Below are 19,239 nucleotides of genomic sequence, written 5' to 3' on the forward strand. Positions count from 1 at the left end.
GATCTTTTTTCATGAAGGTAGCTGGGCTGGGTTACAGTATAGTAATGAAAGCTTTGTGTTTGGAGCAGAAATAACAGGCTGTGCTGCAAGAGAGTTAATGTTTGCTGTCATGGAAACCTGTTGCCTTGGAACATGATTAATGACACAGGCTAAGGGAAAGGAAGAAGCTATTCTTGAAATTAGTGTTCAGCAAACCCTAAGCAAGACCAGCAGTATACAATACTGTGAATTTTTGTTATTTCAGATTCTGTTATCTAGTTCACTTAACCTTGTCTTTTAATTGACTTATTCAACAGCTCTTACAACCACATGTTTCTGTATAAAGAAAGTCGTTCAAAGCTAATCCTTTGGCTGACTAGAAATAAATAGCATTTTACTTGCATTCCCAGAACACTACAAAATTTGTTCAACTTTTGTGGAAAGGACACACTGAAGACAAACTTGTGGCTGGTCTGGAATGCCCCAGTAGGCCAGGGGATAGCAGTTTAGCTGAGGATTTCTACCTTTTGACTGTAGTTGTAGGTTTCAGAGAGTCCAGGAATATGAGGTAGGGAACATTTCTGTGGACTTAGCCATTTGGAGAAATCTGGTTACTCCTGTGTATTGGTGTGGCAAGATTGCTATAATGCTGAAAGGAAATGGCATGGGGAACATACAAAAGGTGTTTTAAAGTTGATGTCACCCTTCTGCCATCTCCTTTTAGAATTCCTAATGAGACTTCTTTCTTCTGGAGTTCCTGCTCCAAACCCAATGTGTATCATTACACACCTGATTCTGCGATGGGGAATAGAATGTTTTTCTCCTGCAGAGATGAATTTGTGTGTCTGTTGTAAAAAACAGTGCTGAATGTAGAATCCCTAGTTTACACAGGGTGACAAATTCATTACAGCTTGCTGTGAATTTCAGCTGCCCTCTGGACCAGGATCTTGCATGAATAAATTATCAGCAGCTCTAAGTCTCTCTGCCTTGTGGAGATCACACTTCAGGGCCCTCCTCCATGCTGACAGTGAGGAGTCAGCCTTAGCTGGGCTGAGCCAACAATGACGAGTCACAGGGGAACATCTTCACAGAAGTTTCAGGTGAAAGAATATTTCTATTTCTCCAGAGGGCTTAGGGTGGGGTTCTAGGTGAGTATTATGCTGGATAACAGCTCTGAATGCGCAATCTGACAATGTAGCAAGAAGGAAATACTCTGGGAAAATGAACAAGGAGCTGGCTGGGTTTGTAAAATGACAGCTACATTGGGGTGAAGGAGGGTTTTTTGTGGTGTCTCTTGTCAAGGTCGTGATCCTTGCTTGTTCTCAGAGGGAAAACTGGCTTGGATAATGAGTTCTTGCTTGGGAAAGGCTGACACAGGGTTATGTTGGCAATGACAAGAATGTTCTGCTGGCAAAAAGGTACCATAGAGAGCAATGAAACATAATAAGTTATTTTAAAATACAGTAGTAAAACATTGATTCATTCTGCTTGGGTTAATAGAAGGGAACATCAAAATTTAGCACGACAGTGCTGTCTGAATGGTGATGAAAACAATTAATTGTCAAAAAGTTATGTCCTAATGTATATTCCAATATTAATGTTTAAGTCTGGTACAAGAGTGGAAAGTCTGAGACCTCAAGAAATCTTGTTCATCCTTCAGTCCCAGGCAGGATCAGCTGCACTTAAATTCTGAGTGATGTTTTTGTAACTTCTTCAAATCAGCCTGTGGTGGACATTTCAAAACATTCCTGAAGAATCTGCCCTGAAACTAAACTCCCCTTCTGAGATGAAATGCTTTTCCTAATGCCAGCTCCTTTATTGCAACATAAACCCACTACTACTTGTGATACCAAGCAGAGATAAAGAAAAACCTGCATTCCATTTCCCTGCAGCAGCCCTTTAAGGGCTTCTCTGTTCCGCTGTCCAGCTCCCAGGTAATGCTCAGGAGCAGTGAAGCACAAGGCTGGCTGTGCCTCCACTATGGGCTGTTGAGTGGTTTAACCTTGATTCTCTTGAACTGTATTCAGTGGTGGTGGTGAGTAGCTGGTCAGAAAATGTAAATAGCAACTAAACCAATGAAAAGCAGAAGCATAATTCCTTTCTCCTGTTTTCTCACACTCTGAAACTGCTCAAAACAGCTGAGCACGACGCCTGGATTCAGCAAATACTTTCTACCCTGTTAGAAACATGGTAGAAAGCTCAGACTTCTTTCAAGGGGTACCTATTTTTGAGTTTAAATTACCCCCTGCCTGGCTGGCTCAGCACTGAGGAAGCAGCTGTTTCTTTCCAGGTGTAGGAAAAGGGGAGTTCTTTTCACTGTTATAACTCTGGAGTCATGTTTTAAGACAAAATTAATGAGAAAGGAAGCAGGTTTAAATTCTAACAGGTTCTGGCTGTGGGTGTGAGGTTCCCACACATAATTTTCCAGCTGGGAAGCAACAGAAGAGCTCACGCTTAACAGGCAGGGCTTTTCTGGATGGCAGAAAACTTAAAATATGAAATGGGGTATGGTTGGAAGGCAGACAGTAAAGGAAGAAATTTCAGAAGGGATGATTTCTGGCTGTCTGGCTTCTCCTGTGGGGTGCTGGAGCACAGCTGGGCACAGCTGCAGCCTGGTGCCTGTGGAGGGGAGGGCTAAGAGCACACATGGACAGCTGGTTTCTGACAATGTGGTGGCCAGGTTAGTCTAGGGAAGTAAGTGTCCAAACTGTGTCCCAAGATGTTTTGGCATGGAGAGGAAACGGAAAATGAAATCCTTTGGGACAGCAGAAGGACGTGAGGGGCTGGCAGTGAGACACAAGGGTTTGCAGTTGGTTGGCTTGTCCTGCCATGCATTAACAGGAAAAGAAGCCTGTGTGTCATGTGAAAGAAGGTTGTCATAATAGCCATGTTGGAAAATCCAGTTCTGTCCTAAAGGGGAAAAATCTGGGACCCTAAATATTTGCAGATTACTTTGGTAAAAGGAAAAACTAACAGAAAAGCAAAGGGATTCTTATAGAGAAAGAACCTCCATTTTCTCTCTGTTCCCTAATGAAAATACAAAATTTGTTTATGAATGTACTGATGGTTGTTGAGGGGTTTCTGCCATTTCTTCTAGTAATGACTTTGTATAGCTACTGAGGGCTGTGTGTGTGAGGCCAAGCAGTAACAGAGTGGCACAAGTCAATGGGAGTGAAAATGCTTACTGCTCCCCTTCTGCTCCAAGGTGATCCTGGCCAGGAGCAGGAGGGAGCTCCTCCAGGTCTCTGGCATGCAGCTTCCCCTTGGCACAGCCTGGGGAAGCAGGAAATCTCTTAGTCAGGGAGGGCAGCCAAGAGCATTAGAGAAGTGCCCAGTAGCAGCTGGTGGGAGCAGAGGCAGACTGTCCTGCTTCCAGCATCCCTGCAGGAGCAGGGCAAAGAGGGTGAGCCACGCCAGGGGAAGGAGAAGCTTTTACAAGGGGTAAGATCGAGCAAGAGGGGCTTCAGGTGCAGTCTCCACACCATTTGGAGGGGAATACTTTTGGTGGTGTTACCCACAGCTTTCACTCATCCTGCTCTCTGCATCGCTGATGCGCCCATTCTCTTTACCACCTTTTTTTTCTGTAAACCTTCCATGATTTCTCCAGCCTGGTTTTCCTTCCTTTCCTTTTCCTGATGTCTAGTCTTGCATAAACTTTCCTTCATCTCCTGTCTCTTCCTCTCTCTACTCATTTTGAACTGACTTTCCACAGAGGAAAGGCAAGGCTCTGTCTCTCCAGGGACAGCAGCGCAGTGGAGCCTGGGACCCGTGTTCTGCTCAGCCCTCAGCTCCTGCTGATGGCACTTCCAGGACCTTTCTCTCTTGTCTCCTTTCTGTGTGAGCTTCTGCCAAGAATGCAAAGTCTGTTGGAAGGCCTTGTTTGAGGAATGACCACATTTCTGGTGTTGTATTTCCTGTTTGTCCCCCTGACTAACTGCAGAGCTGGGTCTAGCTCATGTGGATTTTGCAGTCTGTGATGCTTTGCACAGGGTGTTTCTGCTACTAGATCAGATGGCAGCTTGGTGCTTTTCCAAACTGGAATGAGATTAAGAGCCATATGGAAAACTGTTAGGACTTCATTGTTAATCAATTCTAGAAAAAATGAGCAAGAAGGGTATTTTCACTCATATTTTACCATGTTTGTTGTCCAGAGTAAACTTGGACACCCAGAGGGCATTTTTGCTGTGAACTTTCCATCTCTGCTGCAGATCTATTTGAGAAAACTGATTTGGAATGCAGGTAAACAGAGACCCCACAGAAAAGCAAGCAGTTAAACCAAGCCAAGGCTAAGAATGCTAACAGAGCCAAAAGGTCAGACAGGAAACGCATTTCACACCGAAATGACAGAAAGATGGTGTTGATTTTGTTAATTATTTTTAAATAGAAAAGTGTGTTGGGCAGAGGCCGGTGTCTTGGCAACTCCTGGCCTGTGTGTAACAGTTCTTTCTGCACCTTTACTGTTACATGTGTTTGGTCTACCATTTCAGTCATCCTTGCCTTTCATACTGTGGCTGTATCCTGAGCAGGCCTGGGGGAAAGGAGCTCGGGTGCGAGCACAGCCATACCTTGCCCTGTCTGACACAAACCCCATCTGTGTGGATGGCCCCACACTGCCCCATGCACTTTCCAAACTTCCACTTTGCTCCCTAATTGACTGACTTTGGTGAGGAGATGGAGCTAACAGCAGTATTTCTGCTTCCAGCACCGTGCTGGAGAGGTTGGGAGTCGGGAGCTGTAAGTGATGCTGCCCTCCAGGCAGCCAGGATTGGGGCTAAATATATCCCCTGCCATTCCCAGCTGAGGAGTGAGAGCCGCTGCCTGGGCTCACAGGAGGCTGGGGCTTGGCTGTGCTGCCTAAAGCTAGCAGAGAAAATATATATCACAGATGTGATACATATTTTAGTAATTAATCCCATGTAAGAGCTAAATCTCAACTTGCCCAGCTTGTCCCCCTCTCCATCACTTTGCAGGATTTCTGGGTAAAATGCCATGGTCCATCTAACAGGACTTACAGTCTCAAGTAAAAATCTGAGAGTTTTAACTACATAGAAAGAGCCCCTTTCTAGATTACTACTTCTGCTTTTAATTTTATAGCTCTCAGTCCTCGTTTGTTTCACAGATTCAGGGCTGTATTCATGTATGATTTTTTCATGTCTTCACATTTCACATGGCCTTAGCAAGGCACAGAGGACAGAGGGTCTGGAGTTTGGTAGCACTGGACTTGTTGATGCTTCTCTTCCTGTCTGAGCACCCTCATCGGGTGTTAGTGGGCAGCATCACTGGGGCATTTCGGGGACCGATGAACAGCTACTTTGGGTTGTGTCCTCACCTCGTGAGGTGAGCTTGCTGTGAGCATGGGGAGGGCCGGGGCAGGGGGTGCGCTCACCGCCCTGCCGAGCTCTGCTGAGCAGGGAGCTTCCCGTGGGGTGCACAAGCAGGGCTTACCAGGAGGCCTGGGGCTTGGAGGCTTGTTTTCATTTTTCAGTCAGAATCTGATAAATCAGTGCGCCTGAAGAAGTATGCTCGTGGTCTCAACAGAAAAGTTTACACTTCGAAGGTGCTGTGGGTGCATGCTCAGGCAGCAGCAGAGATGACCCCTGACCAAAGCCCTGTGTTTGGGAGGAAGTTCAGGCTGTTATGTTGATACCTTTTTTATCTTTTTAATGAAACCTCCTTCCTGCCATTTCAGAGGAGAGCAGGCTTTGACGTCATGTGCTGATGAGTCACTGCTGTTAACAGGCCAGCAAGCAGGGATTGAGAGTGCTGTCTGGAGCAGTTGCTCTGTTAATCATTCACAAAAAAGCCCAAAGAAAGCTCAAGGGGAATGCTTGTGAATAATTAAATTTCTGTTTTCATTATGAAGACGCAGTTGATTTACCTGGATCTGCTAGAATCCAGGTATTGGGAAGTGAGGGATGAGGACAATGATCTCACTGATTTGTTGATACCACTGTAAATAGCTTTTGGATAGTCATTGGTGTCAGTCAAGCATAGGCATGACTTAACAATTTCATGTAAAGCTTATGTAATGTATTTCTGACCATCATTTATATCTCACTTGCCACAACCACTTCAACCATATTTATGTTTTCTAGAAGAGGGTTCTTGGGGAAGCAAGTGCCCTTGATAGGGCAAGACATGGATTTTACTGGAAGGCTGGATTTCTGTGTGTATCTCATAGCCTAAAGTTGTGTATTCTCAAAGAAAGCAGAGTTGTCCAGGTTTGTTCACTGACAGTTCTTCTGTTCATAAACATCTTCTGGGGGTGACGGGATCATTTAGAGCTGCTGCTAAATTGATATCATGACAGGAGATGTTGTGTTCGTTGTGATGAGCTTTAAACTTCAGCTGCCAACACGCCATGATCAAAGAATTGATTAGATCCTGTTTTGGTTGAGTAGGACTTCTATTTCAGACAAGGTCAAAACTGGATAATTTCCTAAATAGTGATTTATTCTCTGCTGAACTCTTCCTCTCTAGTTTTAAATGTCTTGGACAAGAGCTGCTGCCTTTTACCCAGAGGTAGAATAAGATGGGCAGTTTTCCTCCCAAAGCAATCCCAACCCCTAAGTGGTCAGTTGAAGCTGCCTTAGAACAGAAGGATGATGCTTGGTCTTGACAAAATATTAGGCTTAGCTTAGCCTACACAGGTGGAGTGCTGGGCCCGTGGGGAGTGTAGGATTGCTTACAAGCCTTGACTTTTACCTATACAATGTGATGAGGAAGTTGTTGTTCTGCCTGTCAGACAAATAATGAGAGAGCCCACACAACAAAACCATTTGAGTCTGATGAACCTTTCTGTCTTTGGGCATTGCTTTCATGGAGCTGTGAAAGCCCAGGGATATGTAGGCAGAACCTAATTAACTATAGCTGTTGAAAGAGAAACTTTGAAATGATTTTTTGAAAACTGACTATGTTTTTCATCTTTCAGCACTGTGGCAAATTTACTGTGGATTTGCTTTCTTGAATTGATTCATGCAAAGTTTAACTGATCATATCAGCTCCTCCACACCCACATTAGCCCCAAATTCTACAGCTTCCTATCATCAGCTTCCTTAAAACCTGCTTATTCAATGGGCTGAGTTATTCTTGATAGATAAAAAAATCCTGGCAGATGAGACCAGATACCATCACTGTGGAAAAGAGTTGTCCTGGAGCTGCAATAGCTGATGATTTGCCATTTCTGTAATGAGATGATTTCCAGAGCCCACTTCTCAGTCTGCAGATACAATGGCCAGTCTGGACCCTTTCAGAAGAGCTGGCTTTGCTCCTTGAGCAGGGCCAGGCCTCCTGGTGGGTTGGTTATTTAGACATTTAGGGGTAACAGCAAAGGCCCAGCAGAGATGATACATGAAATCTTATGGAGGGGAGTGGGGGGATTCATTGGAATGGTGAAATCTGGGACGGGATGCCAGCAACAGGTTGACTGTCCTGGGTGGGGAAACCAGAGCCAGAAGGATGGGAAGAGCAGTTCTAGTTATGAGGGTTGTAGCTTCCCAGATCATTGCCATGCTCTAGTGAGTGGGGAGCGTTGTCAAAGCCATGGAAGGTGTGATCAGAAGGAAATGAGGTTTGCATTGATTTTGGCAGTGGTAGAGCTCAATTTACAGATGTCAGCAGTGAGAGGTTCGGTACATACCCTGTCACAAGCAATTGGAGACCATGAACCAAGTGAATCATGAACCATGATTCCCCATAGAATCAAAGCCTGAGAAAAAGGGTGTCTGAGGATGGGTGATTTGTAACTTTGGTCCTGTGGCACATCCCTTCTGTAACTTTTCATGTTTACCTTCTGAGCCTTTGAGATTCCTATGCTCAAATTCCTGTTAATTGCAGGCCCTGGAGAGACTTACATGTTGAAAGATGTGATTCTAATAAGTAAATGACATTATAAGTATACCTTTACTAATAACTCCTGTTATTAGTATTATACCTTTAATAATATTAATAATATTAGTATTATACCTTTACTAATAACTCCTGTTATTGTGAGATTTAGATTCTCAGCATCACAAGCCACTGAGCCTAGATAGATATCCCAATCTATGTTACAGGATAGAGCCCAGTTTGGATATCAGAGCTTAGGGTGGGTATTTATACAGAAGGGAAAAAGGTGTCAGCAAAGCAAATCATGCTGCTTGCAGATGGAGCAAACGTTGTATGACATGCAATAATAATGAAGGTCTCACACCAGAGCTGCCAGCAAAAGCTGAGGAATATTGAAAATAGAGGAAATCAAACAGGAACTTAGGAAGTGTGGGAATAAAACAAAATCGAAAGGAGGAAACCAGTTAGAGTCTAAACCAAATATGGTTTCTGAGAATCAATATTTTTTGTCTCAAATGTTGGTTCTACAGAAGATGCTTTTTTTGCGTTGCTCATTAAAAAGGGTCCTCCTGAAGAGCTATTGTTCCCTGGGAAATCAGATGTGTTGTGTAGTCAAATATCATATTAAAAATAGAGAAGGATTTCTGGAAAGATGTGGATGCAAGAAAGCAAAAGATACTGAAGAGGTTGTTAAAAGCCACCCAGAGAAAATGGCCATGTGAGGTGTACTACAACACTGAGAAGCTGTGAGCAACAAGAAATCCTGTGGGACACCAAAGCCTGAGTCTGCACGTAATCCTGAGCACCTGGGAGCCTCTGAGCTCCCTCCCTGGAGCCCTTGCCTTGTGGATGAGGACAGCTGATGGCCTTTGCTCTGACATTTCTATTACTGGAAGCATTCTCAGTGGGAAGGGCTGGAAGGCTTAAAAACAAGTTTGAAATTTTTCCCTATTCTCCAGACACATTTTTTTCTCTTAATTGCAAAGCAAGTATAGGCTTTTTGGGGTTTTTTTAAATGACTGGTTCAGCCAGCCATTTAATCTTTTGCTCTCTGTACTCAGCAAAAATGTGAGTTTGTTTGGAAAAATAATAATTGGAGAAAGGTTAACACAAAGGACCAAAACAAACAGGGATTAAAGGATGGGTTCAGGAATTTTTCTCCAGCCCAAGTCAACAGTACCCAGAAACTGTCCAGTAGGCTTTGGCATAAATCAGTGTCTGAGCCTGAGCTCCATGGCATTGGAGGGTGGCTGTTCCCTCCCTCAGGCACTCTCATCTGAGCACAGGCCTGGCTGGCCTGCCTTGGTGCTCATTAGTGATGGCAGTGTTGTGGAGGAAAAGGCATGACTGTTTGCTGGTCAAATAATCAGATTTCTTCGCTCACTTCTGGCCTCTCAGTTTGTGCTTGGGAGAGCTCATCAAGGCTCCTTGGAGCCCCCCAGGGCTGCAGTCAATGCTTTACTCACACAGCAAAGCATTATTGAGTTCTTGTAATGCCAGAGCTGGTTACATTAGGTGTGTCATCATTAATTATTGACAGAGCACTCAGAGATGGGATTGTGATAGTTCTGTTCTTTGTTTCTTTTTTAATAAAAATAATAGCTTCAAAAGTTAAATTTTAAAAGTTTAAAACTTCACAGAGGTGCCTATTCTCCCGTGCCTGAGGGGATGTGTTTCTTTTCCTCTAAGGTCAGAAATAATTTTCTCTTTCATCTTCCATCCTTGATCAGGCACTGTGGGATTTCCAGAGAGCTCTGTCCCATGTAAGCCAGCACATCAGATGACTCCATGCATCAGCCACGAGCTGTTCTCACAGGTACCAAAGGCAGATGAGCAGCTCAGGCTCTGATGCAGGGATTAACTGCTCCCTGCTGCTCAGGAGACAAGAGCAGAATCCTCAGGATCTGCCCTGCCTTCAGTCCATGCCCATGAAGATGGAAATACCTGTTGCACCCCCTGCTCTAGCAGCCTGATCTTGCCCGTCACATCCTTCTGGACTTTACGGCAGGATTCTGAGTGTCCCTGTGAAGCTGCTCTGAATTTTGAGAGCATGGCACCTTGTCTCCTCAGAGAGACAAAGACATGCCCTTCTTTTAGATCCAGCCTGCTGGAAAACAAGGTCAACCTGATTGTTTTGGAACAGATGGCTTCCTTCCATGTAGTGGCATTTCCCTGGCTAAATGGAGCCTGACTCGACATAAATATCAAACACAGCTATATGTGGAGCTATAAGTATAGCAATGAATTGTAGGGTTATGAGAATTTAGAGCTGCTGAAGAAATGATTTTTTTTTCCAAAAAATCAGTCAGCATTGACTGATTATTATAAGTAACTCATTTTCTTTATCTTCAACAGTCATCCTTTAAAATAAGTTAAAATAAGAGGTGACAGGTTAGCCCAGTCCCCCCAGGGAAGGTTTTCAGTGAAAGATGCCTGGGAGCAACTGCACGAGAAGAGTTTGATATATTCTGAACCATCTGCCCCAGCAGAGTGAGGGTTTCTTGAGTTCTGTGGAAATATGAGCTAAACCAGATCTGATCTGGATACTAAAACAGGAGATTGATGGGGAAGCATGGGTTATGAAGCTAGAAAAAGTACAGGTGAATTTATGGCACACAGAAAGTCTACCTTACTGTTTCCAAGTAAATGCATGCTGCTGTCAGTTTTGCTTGTTTTTTTTCAAAATATAGGGAATAATTGTGCCCCAGATTCTTGTCTGACTGTATTGCAGCATGCCTGTGGGGGGGTAGGGGGAGTGCATGTCTTATTCGTGCATTTGAGCATTACTTGAGATTTCCTGTTTTTTCAGGGTGTCCATATGCATTTCCTGGCCCTATAGAAGTAATTTAGATAATATTAATGAATTGTTTCTAATACTGTTGTGCAGGAGGGAGCCTTCAGAGGCCCATTCCAGCTCTATTTCCATATTGCTAAAAAAGCAGGCAGCCCCAGCAGTGAAGGTGTAGGTGTTTTAGCACACCTGCTGCAGGGTGTTTTACTCCTGTGTGAGAGAGTGGCCTTGGTGGCGTGGGGAGCTCTGCCTTTCCAAGAGGGGCATTCAGATCTCTCCTCTCCAGCTTTGTCTCATTAGCTTTTTCAGAAAAAGCACTAGAAATCTAATGCAATCACGTTGGCGTTCAGAGGCCCTGGCTCAGCTAGGACACTGGCTCAGTAAGGGGAAATGCTGCTTCATGACTCACTTCCACTACTCTTCACTGAGTCACTGTCCATCCCTGCTGCTAGAATACCTGAAAGAGTCTGACTGCATTCCTGGGCACTTGGAGTCTACCTAACTGCAGTGAACTGGAGAGAGTTCACTCAAAGACAGGGGAGCTCGTTGTTCCTTCTGAAACACCGTGAACTATAGAGATTTAGCAAGTGTGTTTGAAAGCCTGGCTTAAACATGTTCAGCTTTCCTTTGGCTGGTAGGTCATAGCTGAACAAGGAGTGAAACACAGCCACGAGGACTTCAAAGGAGTTCACATCTGAGCTAGAGCTGAATTTCTCTTTCACAGCTTGGGCAAGTTTCCAGAGCAGAAACAAACTCTGATTAGGATTTTAAATATCATCAGCCTTGCAAGTCAAGCACCAAGCTCAAGTGCACAGTGAAGGAAGGACCTGGACTGAGTGCCCAGCCATATTTATGTGCCTTTGAGCTCCTGTGTCTGAACAGGAGGGGAATAACCATCAGGAACACCTCCACCCTGCCTCTTTGGGAGACCCTCAGCTTTCCTCTTCCCGGGTTTCCTTCTGGCCCTTTGAGCTCTTTTTTTTTTTCATCTGCTGGTTCTGCTTCCAGAAATTCTACCAGCTCCCCACACTTTTGTCTTTCCAGTCAGGTTTTCCAGTACCCATGGTGACTGCATCCCACAAGTCTCCCTGGTCCAGCTGCAAGTCCAGAAGCTGATGTCGTCTTAGGTGTGAGCCTACTCAGCCTCTCCTCACATAATCCATCCACACATGGCAAGAGATCAGGGTATTTTAAAAGCAAACTCAGTTCATTACAAAATAGAGATTTTTTTGAAACAAACATTTGTGTATGTTTAAAGGTTTTTTTTTGTCTTTCTTCACTTATAAGTTTTTTGTTCTTCATCAATATTGATGTCATCTTTTTTTAAGAAATTTAGATGAAAACTAACTTAACACACTATACCCCAGCATTCTTATAAAAAATGCTCACTTGTTTAAATGTCTTTACAAAATGTAGGGAACAAACACAAGCATCAGCATTGAGACTGAAATAAAGCTATATGCATCATTTATTTCTCAGTGAAGTTAGGCTACACAGCTACCCAAAACCATAGGTTTTAATTCTTTTTCTTTTGATTTGGCTGCCTAAGCCACTAATTATGTAGCAAGGTAATATAATGTGGCATTCCTTCGCACAGGCCTTGTCTTTAGTTTCAGTATTTCCAAAGGAGACCTCCCAGCCTGCTTGGAGCAAGCTTCCAGAAGGCAAAGTCATTATTCAGAGACCTGCTTTACAGAGACCTCTTTTCTGCTCCCAAGTAAAAGTGTTCCTGCTCATGAGAGTTGTTGACCCTCTCCAGATACTTTCATCTATCAACCCAACTGTTACTCCAGAACAGCTTTGGGATTTTTCACTTTGCTGAGACCTAGTGATCAATGACCAAAGGAGGGTCAGAGCACGTGCAGAGCTGCTGGCTGCCTTCCCAGCCCTGTGGTTGTGTCTGAGTCCTGCACAGATCCAGGGGCAGCAGCCCAGGGCTCGGGCTGAGACTTTCCTTGCCCCAGTGAGGATACATCCCCTGTAACAAACACAGACCAGAGTATTACTGTAAGCAGGTCTTACTGTATTGTATAAGGCAGTGAGGAAATTAGCAGGAAACAAAGCAAAACCTGGCTCCATGCAATCTGATTAGTAGTTTTTGCTAGTGAATGCTGGCAGCACAGAGATTTTGTGTTGTTTCACAGAGGCTGGCTGGTAGTGAGTGACTGAGGCTGAGCAAGGAGTGCTTGATTTACATGTGCTGTGCCCGAAAGAGTCTTGATGTTCATGTGTGGATTTAAATGTTACCCAAGTCTGTACAGAAGTGAGTCCCTGAAAATTAACTTTCAAAGGCTGGAAATGTATTTCCCAGGTCTTTGTTTTTTTGGCCCTGCTCATTATAGGAGGCATCTTTCCCTCTGATTAAGGTATTTATGAGCTATGTATTGCCACATAAACACAAAAAATAAGACTGATTTATGAGTTACCAGCCCTCAGTAATTCTTGATGATTGATGCAGTCTTGTTGTGGTTTGGGTTGTACCTCCAGTGCAGCTGCTTGAAGATGTCTGTACCCTCCTTGTACCTCTCTTTTCCCTCTGGGAGGGAGAAGAGACTGCTCCTGAAGCCTGAACCTGGCTTCTGAATTTCTGCAGTCTTTCAAATTTGCTTTTATTTGTTATATTTGACATGTCTCTTGAAGTGGCTTATTAGTGGGATATGAATATTGCTGAATATTAGGGCTTCTTTGTTCTTAGTTCTACAGCTGCATTTTAGTTAGACCTCTTTTCCATCATTTAACTTATATTAAAAACCAGTATGTTTTGGAACAGAAAATTAAATGCTATAAATCAGTCTGAAAACTAATAGCTACCAGAAGCTAAATTTAAGCCTGTGAGCAGCCCAGGGGTTTGCTATTTGGGCAGGCAAGTTTTCAGCCAACTCTCTGGATAAGATGCAGAGAAGTTGCATCATTGCAAGGCTCTGGCTGGCAAGACATGCCCTAAGAGCAGAACACTGTTGCTTAGCGACTCGTGAAGGATGATTAACCCTTTCCCAGAACTCCCAATATTCCTATGGAAGCCCTCCTGAGCCATCATTCTGGACAATAATTGAATATGAAGAAACTACTCTAATATCTTTAGCTATTAGATGTATTGATGTATTAATCATTAATGTTTAATGAAGGACTGTCTTAATCTTACCATTGGTTACTGAAGGAGATCACTAAATCAAAAGCCATTCATCCATGGTATGACGTGTAATTATTGCAAAGGAAGGTTCATACAATTACAGTAAAGGTGGAGTAAGAAGTGATTAAAACTATTTTGGGACTGATGGTGGCCAATGCCACTGCTGCTATTTCTTCATATGAACTCAGGTACTTCTAAAATTTCAGCTGAATTTAAAGACTGCATTGCCCCTGCATTGACATTACTTTTGCATGGGGTACTTTGAAGCAGAGTTTGGTACCAGCAGCAGTTAGGGAAGCTCCTCACCTCTCATCCCTTTCCAGTGCAACAGAGACATTATAAAGGGCATTTCAAGCTGAAAGCAGTCATTCTAATTCAAAATATAATTAATCTTTGATGTTGATGAAAACATTGTGTTCTCTTGTTTGAATGGTGCCTGAAATTGAGCATGAGCTGATAAGCTGGAATGTGTGGGTGCAGTGGGTGGGCTGGGTTTTACCTGGTGTTGCCTTTTGCAGACACCACAGAGCAGACATTTTCTGCTCAGGGTCACTAATGTGTTCTAGCTCTTGGGTTGCTTTTTTCAAAATGTAATCACCAGAGCAAGAGGAGCAATTGTCACCTCTCTCAAATAGCCCCTTGGGTGGGCTGGGCTGCCAGGGTTTGCCCTCTTTTGAAGCAGCCTGGAAAGACCATTGACTCCAGCCCCCAGAGAGTGCTGGGTGAGAGGACCCCAGCCTGGAGGGGTGTCCTGAGGAGTGTCATCTTCACAAGGATGGCTTCCCCGTGTTCAGTGTGCTGCTGGACAACAGGAGCAGAGCATCATGGTGCTCCATTGCAGCAGTGGGAAAATCCCCCCATGGGAACAGACGTTAAAGCATAGATAGAGGATTTTAAATTGCAGCAGTCACTCTGTAATTTTATCTGGTAATAAAGGCAAGAATTCCCCTGGAGCAAGAAACACTCTTGGTTTCACCTCTCCCCCTCAAGGAGCTCCAGCAGCAGCAATAAGTTTCTGTAACTATTGACCCTCTGTTCTGTTAACCTGAGAGAAGCTGGGGGCTGAGAGCAGCTGCCACGGGCATGGGCCTGTGTGCACTCCCAGCACCTGTGTGACTCAGCTCCATCAACAGGGAAAACCACCTGAGCAGAAACATTTCGTACCTGGTAACGTTGAGATTGTGTTCTCTCTTGTCAGAGATGGGTAACTCTGCGACCTTAGCAGAGACTTACAAGGCATTAGAATCAATCCAGGTGACAAGTTGGCACGAAGATAACCTTTGCTGTGACATACCCAAATGCAGGCCCTGTGTTTCTTAATTTGTCCTTATTCTGTGTGCTGCTATCAGGCAGATGCAGAGACTGCTGCTGATCTTGTTTCCTGTCTCACCCTGATGCATTTCAGACTTTGGGCTCCAGAGAGCAGCCTGTGTGACAAACAAGCTGACTGTGTGCCATGTGGGGTTTTGCACTACTGCTTTTTGAGTGAGTCCTTGCCACTGAAAGATCTCCAGGGAGATTAATGCTGTAACAGAGGCACAAAACAATGCAGACATTTCTGAATTGTTAGGCAGATTATTTACTGTTGTTTTGAACACGCTTTTTTAACTTGCCAACAGCAAAAAGAAACTTGTGTGACTGATATCTGAGCTGTTTTCTTTCGCTGTTGTCAGTAAGGAGACGGAGCTTCCAAGCTGGGATGTTTTGGTGTTTCGCTAGAATGGATGGATTTGACTTGTCTGAAATACGATTTCTGGTGGCGCCTGTCAGAGGCAGCAGCCATCCGTCTTGTGCTGTGCTGGCTGGCTGTCACACGGTGGGGACAGCATGCATTATTACCCTGCTCTGTCCCTCCGCTGGCAGGCCCTAATCATGCCAGCTGTGGGGGTTTGCTTCTGAGCAAGTGATCCTGCACTGGGGCTTCCAGCTGCTCCTGAGCACAGGAAACCTCACCATCAGTGCTCGTGAGCAGAGAGCCCCAGCAGCTCCGGAGCGGGAACAACACAGCAGGGCTGTCCTGGTGCTGGGGAGGGACAGGGCTGAAGCAGCAGAGCCCTGAGCTCTCTGCTGAGCCCTGAGAGAGGCAATACTGCTCTCTCTGCTCCTGTGTCCACGCTGCTCCCTGGCACTGCTCAGTGCTGGTGGGCACAGCAGGGCTCACACCACGGGCTCTGCCCTGGCTGCACCCCAAATGTCTCCGTGCTCTCATCTCTGCTTCTGGGGGGTCACAGAGCCGAGACACTGGGATTTCATAATATGCTTCTGGGAGGAACAAACCTAACCTGGCATTTGTGTGGGCAGTAGGGCCATAGCAAAGCAATGTGTGTGGAGAAATCTGGCTGCCATTGGGGAAATTCTTGGCATTTCTTGTACCTGTTCGATTCAGGTCTGGTGTGGTTTTGGGTGCTGTGTGGCTTTGTCTCTGCAGGAGAGCCTGGTCTGTGGAAAGGCTGTGATGTGCTTTGATAGTGAAACGTAATGCACATGGAGTGTGCTGGGGCTGTGTGGGGTTCAGGGTGGGGTTGGTGCAGGGGCTGAGGTATTTCTGTGGGCTCGGGCAGCCTGGATTTGGCTCTGGGTCCCCCACAGTGTGTGAGCACACTGAATACCTTAGTACTTAGCTTAGGGGCTTAGGCTTGCAGTGGAGCCATGGCTGTTTGTAAAGCACTGTCCTGTCCCCTCGTCCTTTCTGTGCTGCACCAGCAAGGGAGCATTGAGAAAGCCCAAAACCCTGGCAGTGAGTGAGGGGGACATTTACACCTGGGCACCGGCTGGGACCTGCCCCTGCCTGCCTGTGCACCCTGCTGGGGTGAACCCGGGTCAGCCCTGCTCCGGCATCCCCAGAGCTGTGTTAGTTCCAGGATGGATTTGCTGTCAGCAAATACACATGTACCTGCCCACAGGGATCCACTGCTCCATTTCCCATAAATTCTTCAGTTTAGGGGGAAAATCTGGGTGTGTGGTTATTCATTAGCTCCAGGGGTGCTTCAGCCATGTGAATTGTAAATAAGTAAATGGCATATGAAATTCTAGTCACTAGAATGGAAATAAAAGGCAACTAATCTAGAAATTATTGATTTTCTTTTTCCAGTTGTTCATGGTTAATATTTAGCCACCCCTAGCTGTGCCTGTGAACACAAAATGTGAGACAGGCATTAAGAAGTAGCTGATTTCATTTTAACATCCTTTAATTAGCACAGAAATTAGCCTGTTGCCCATATCTGAAGGGGAAGGGCTGCACACTGAAGCGTTCCCCCTGATGAAATAAAGTGTGATTCCAGGTGAGGCTCTTTCTTTCAGTGCTGTCAACAGTGAGCCCTGGGGAGTTTGTTCTTTCCAGCTGGATGATAGCAAGTGACAGATTTCTTAATATTTGTTACAGTGTTGATGCCTTTCAGTGTATGGCCTATCAGGAGAAAAAGCTTCACTGCTCTGAATACCTGAACCTGGCCGTTTTGTTCTCACCACTGGATTTTAGTGGTATACCTTAAAATGTAAAGCCTGTGATGTGAGATTATTGAAAGTTCTTTACTTAGGCTGTAAACAACTATATTTTGAATTGTATTAAATTCATTGTTCTTCAGAGCTACAGCCCACTCTAATGCCACAATGGTATAGATCACAGAAATTTTTGCAGGTAACTTCTGTACAAAGCCATAGACAGTTGATTTCAGTCACAATACAAGGGGCTATTATGTCACATTTCTCTTGTGGTTTATTTTGAGCAGTTTTCTATCCTGTGAGTTGTTTGCCTTCATACCCCCCTCAAAACCTGATGAAAATTTTATGCCTTTTTTTAATAGTAAAGGGGCCTCTCAGTCTTCAATGCTTAATGTTCAAGCTGAGATGGGCAGGGAAAGCTATCTGTTCTGCAGGGAGAGAAGCTGGGAACAGGGAGGCTGAGGCAGCTGATGGAGTCCCTGCAGCAAAGACATGGCTCTGCAGCCAGCCTGGTCACACAGCCAGCAGAAGGGCCACCACAACCTGGAGCCCCATCACAGCCTCGCCCTGGATCCATCACTGTGGCTGGAAAACTCCATCAGCTGCTTTATTTTCAGTGACTGGGAAAACACATTGTCCTAGTTCTGTTAGGAAGGGGAACCTGCTCTCTCTGTCAGCTCTTCCTGCAGGCTGCCCATTGATCCTGGAGACAGAGCAAAAGCAACGTGTGGCAGTTTCCAGTGAGAGGCAGACAGCTGGGGAAGGAGGGCTGTGGGTATTTGACACAAACCCTACCCTCAGGGACACTGTGAACAGGCAGAAAGGCGCTAATCCTCTCCATCCAGTCCCGGTCCCAGTCCCTTGGCTGGGGAGTGGGTGAGTGTTGATGCACAACAACTCTGATTTGCCTTCCAGGATTACAGAACAAGTGCTAATTGTCCTAGCAAGTGTTTCAAGGTTTTCTAGCCCAAACGTGGATGGTATCACACTGCAATGGCTGAAGAAAGTGTTTTGCAACCATTACTGGAACTGAAAGTTGGGAAACTTTTTGTGGATACAGAAGCCAGCTCCATTAAAATGACTTCCCTCTCTGCCTCTATGAAGCTCCCAGTAACAGAGGTAATAGTTAGATGTTTTGATTCTGTCTAAAAACTAATTTCCATTGTATCAGGAGGGCAAAAGTACTACAGAATCACATAGTTTCAAGAAATTGCATATGCAGCAAATGCTATATTGTGAAAAGGAGGCTCTATTTCAGACAAAAATATAATTGTTATTGAGAAAGATCAGAAGACACCCACTAAATATGCTGCTGAAAGTGTATTTGATAATAGAAAAAAAATATCGTCAAACTCAAAAGCGTTCCAGTTAAAACATTCAATTACAGACATTAATTTCTTGTGGTCCAGATCACCCAATTCTGTCTGGTCAACATCACCTTTATTTTGGGAGTGCTTTTTCCCCCCTGACCTGTGTGAAAAATTTGATCTTCCTGGCCCATTTGCAGCAGCCTGCAACAGCCAAGCGTGTGTCTTCAGATGTCACACGGGGTTTGATGCCCTGAGATCCTGGGCACAGGTCATACCTTGGAGCATTGACAGTATCTAGTAATGAGGCAGTGTCATGTCAGATACAACTGGATGAGTTATTTGTAGCAAACAACTGATTTAATTTCTTTCCCTCAGTGCCTGAATGATCTGCTGTGAGGTTTTGACTGCCAGAGATCTGCATGTGTGAAATGACAATGACTGTTTTATGCAAATGTTCCATGCTCTGGATTGCCTATCAGCTATTCAGAGACATTATTTCTCATCATTTGCTGTTTCGGCTGAATGACAGTCCTTGTAAGTCACGGGGCTGAGCCCTGAATGAGCAGCTTCCAAACTCACATGGAGCTCCTAGGATGATCCTTCAGCAGTGCAATAGGCGTGCTCTGAGCACAAACCCTCACTCAGATGGATTTCTGTGCCCTCCTTGTGTTCTTGTGCTGTGTTCCTTGCTGGCTAGGGTTGGCAGCGCTGCCTGCTGTGTGGGGCAATCCCGAGCCTCTTTGTGTGGAACTCTGTGAGCA

This window comes from Anomalospiza imberbis, chromosome 10 (assembly GCF_031753505.1).
Source record: "Anomalospiza imberbis isolate Cuckoo-Finch-1a 21T00152 chromosome 10, ASM3175350v1, whole genome shotgun sequence".
In the NCBI taxonomy this organism is placed as follows: domain Eukaryota; kingdom Metazoa; phylum Chordata; class Aves; order Passeriformes; family Viduidae; genus Anomalospiza; species Anomalospiza imberbis.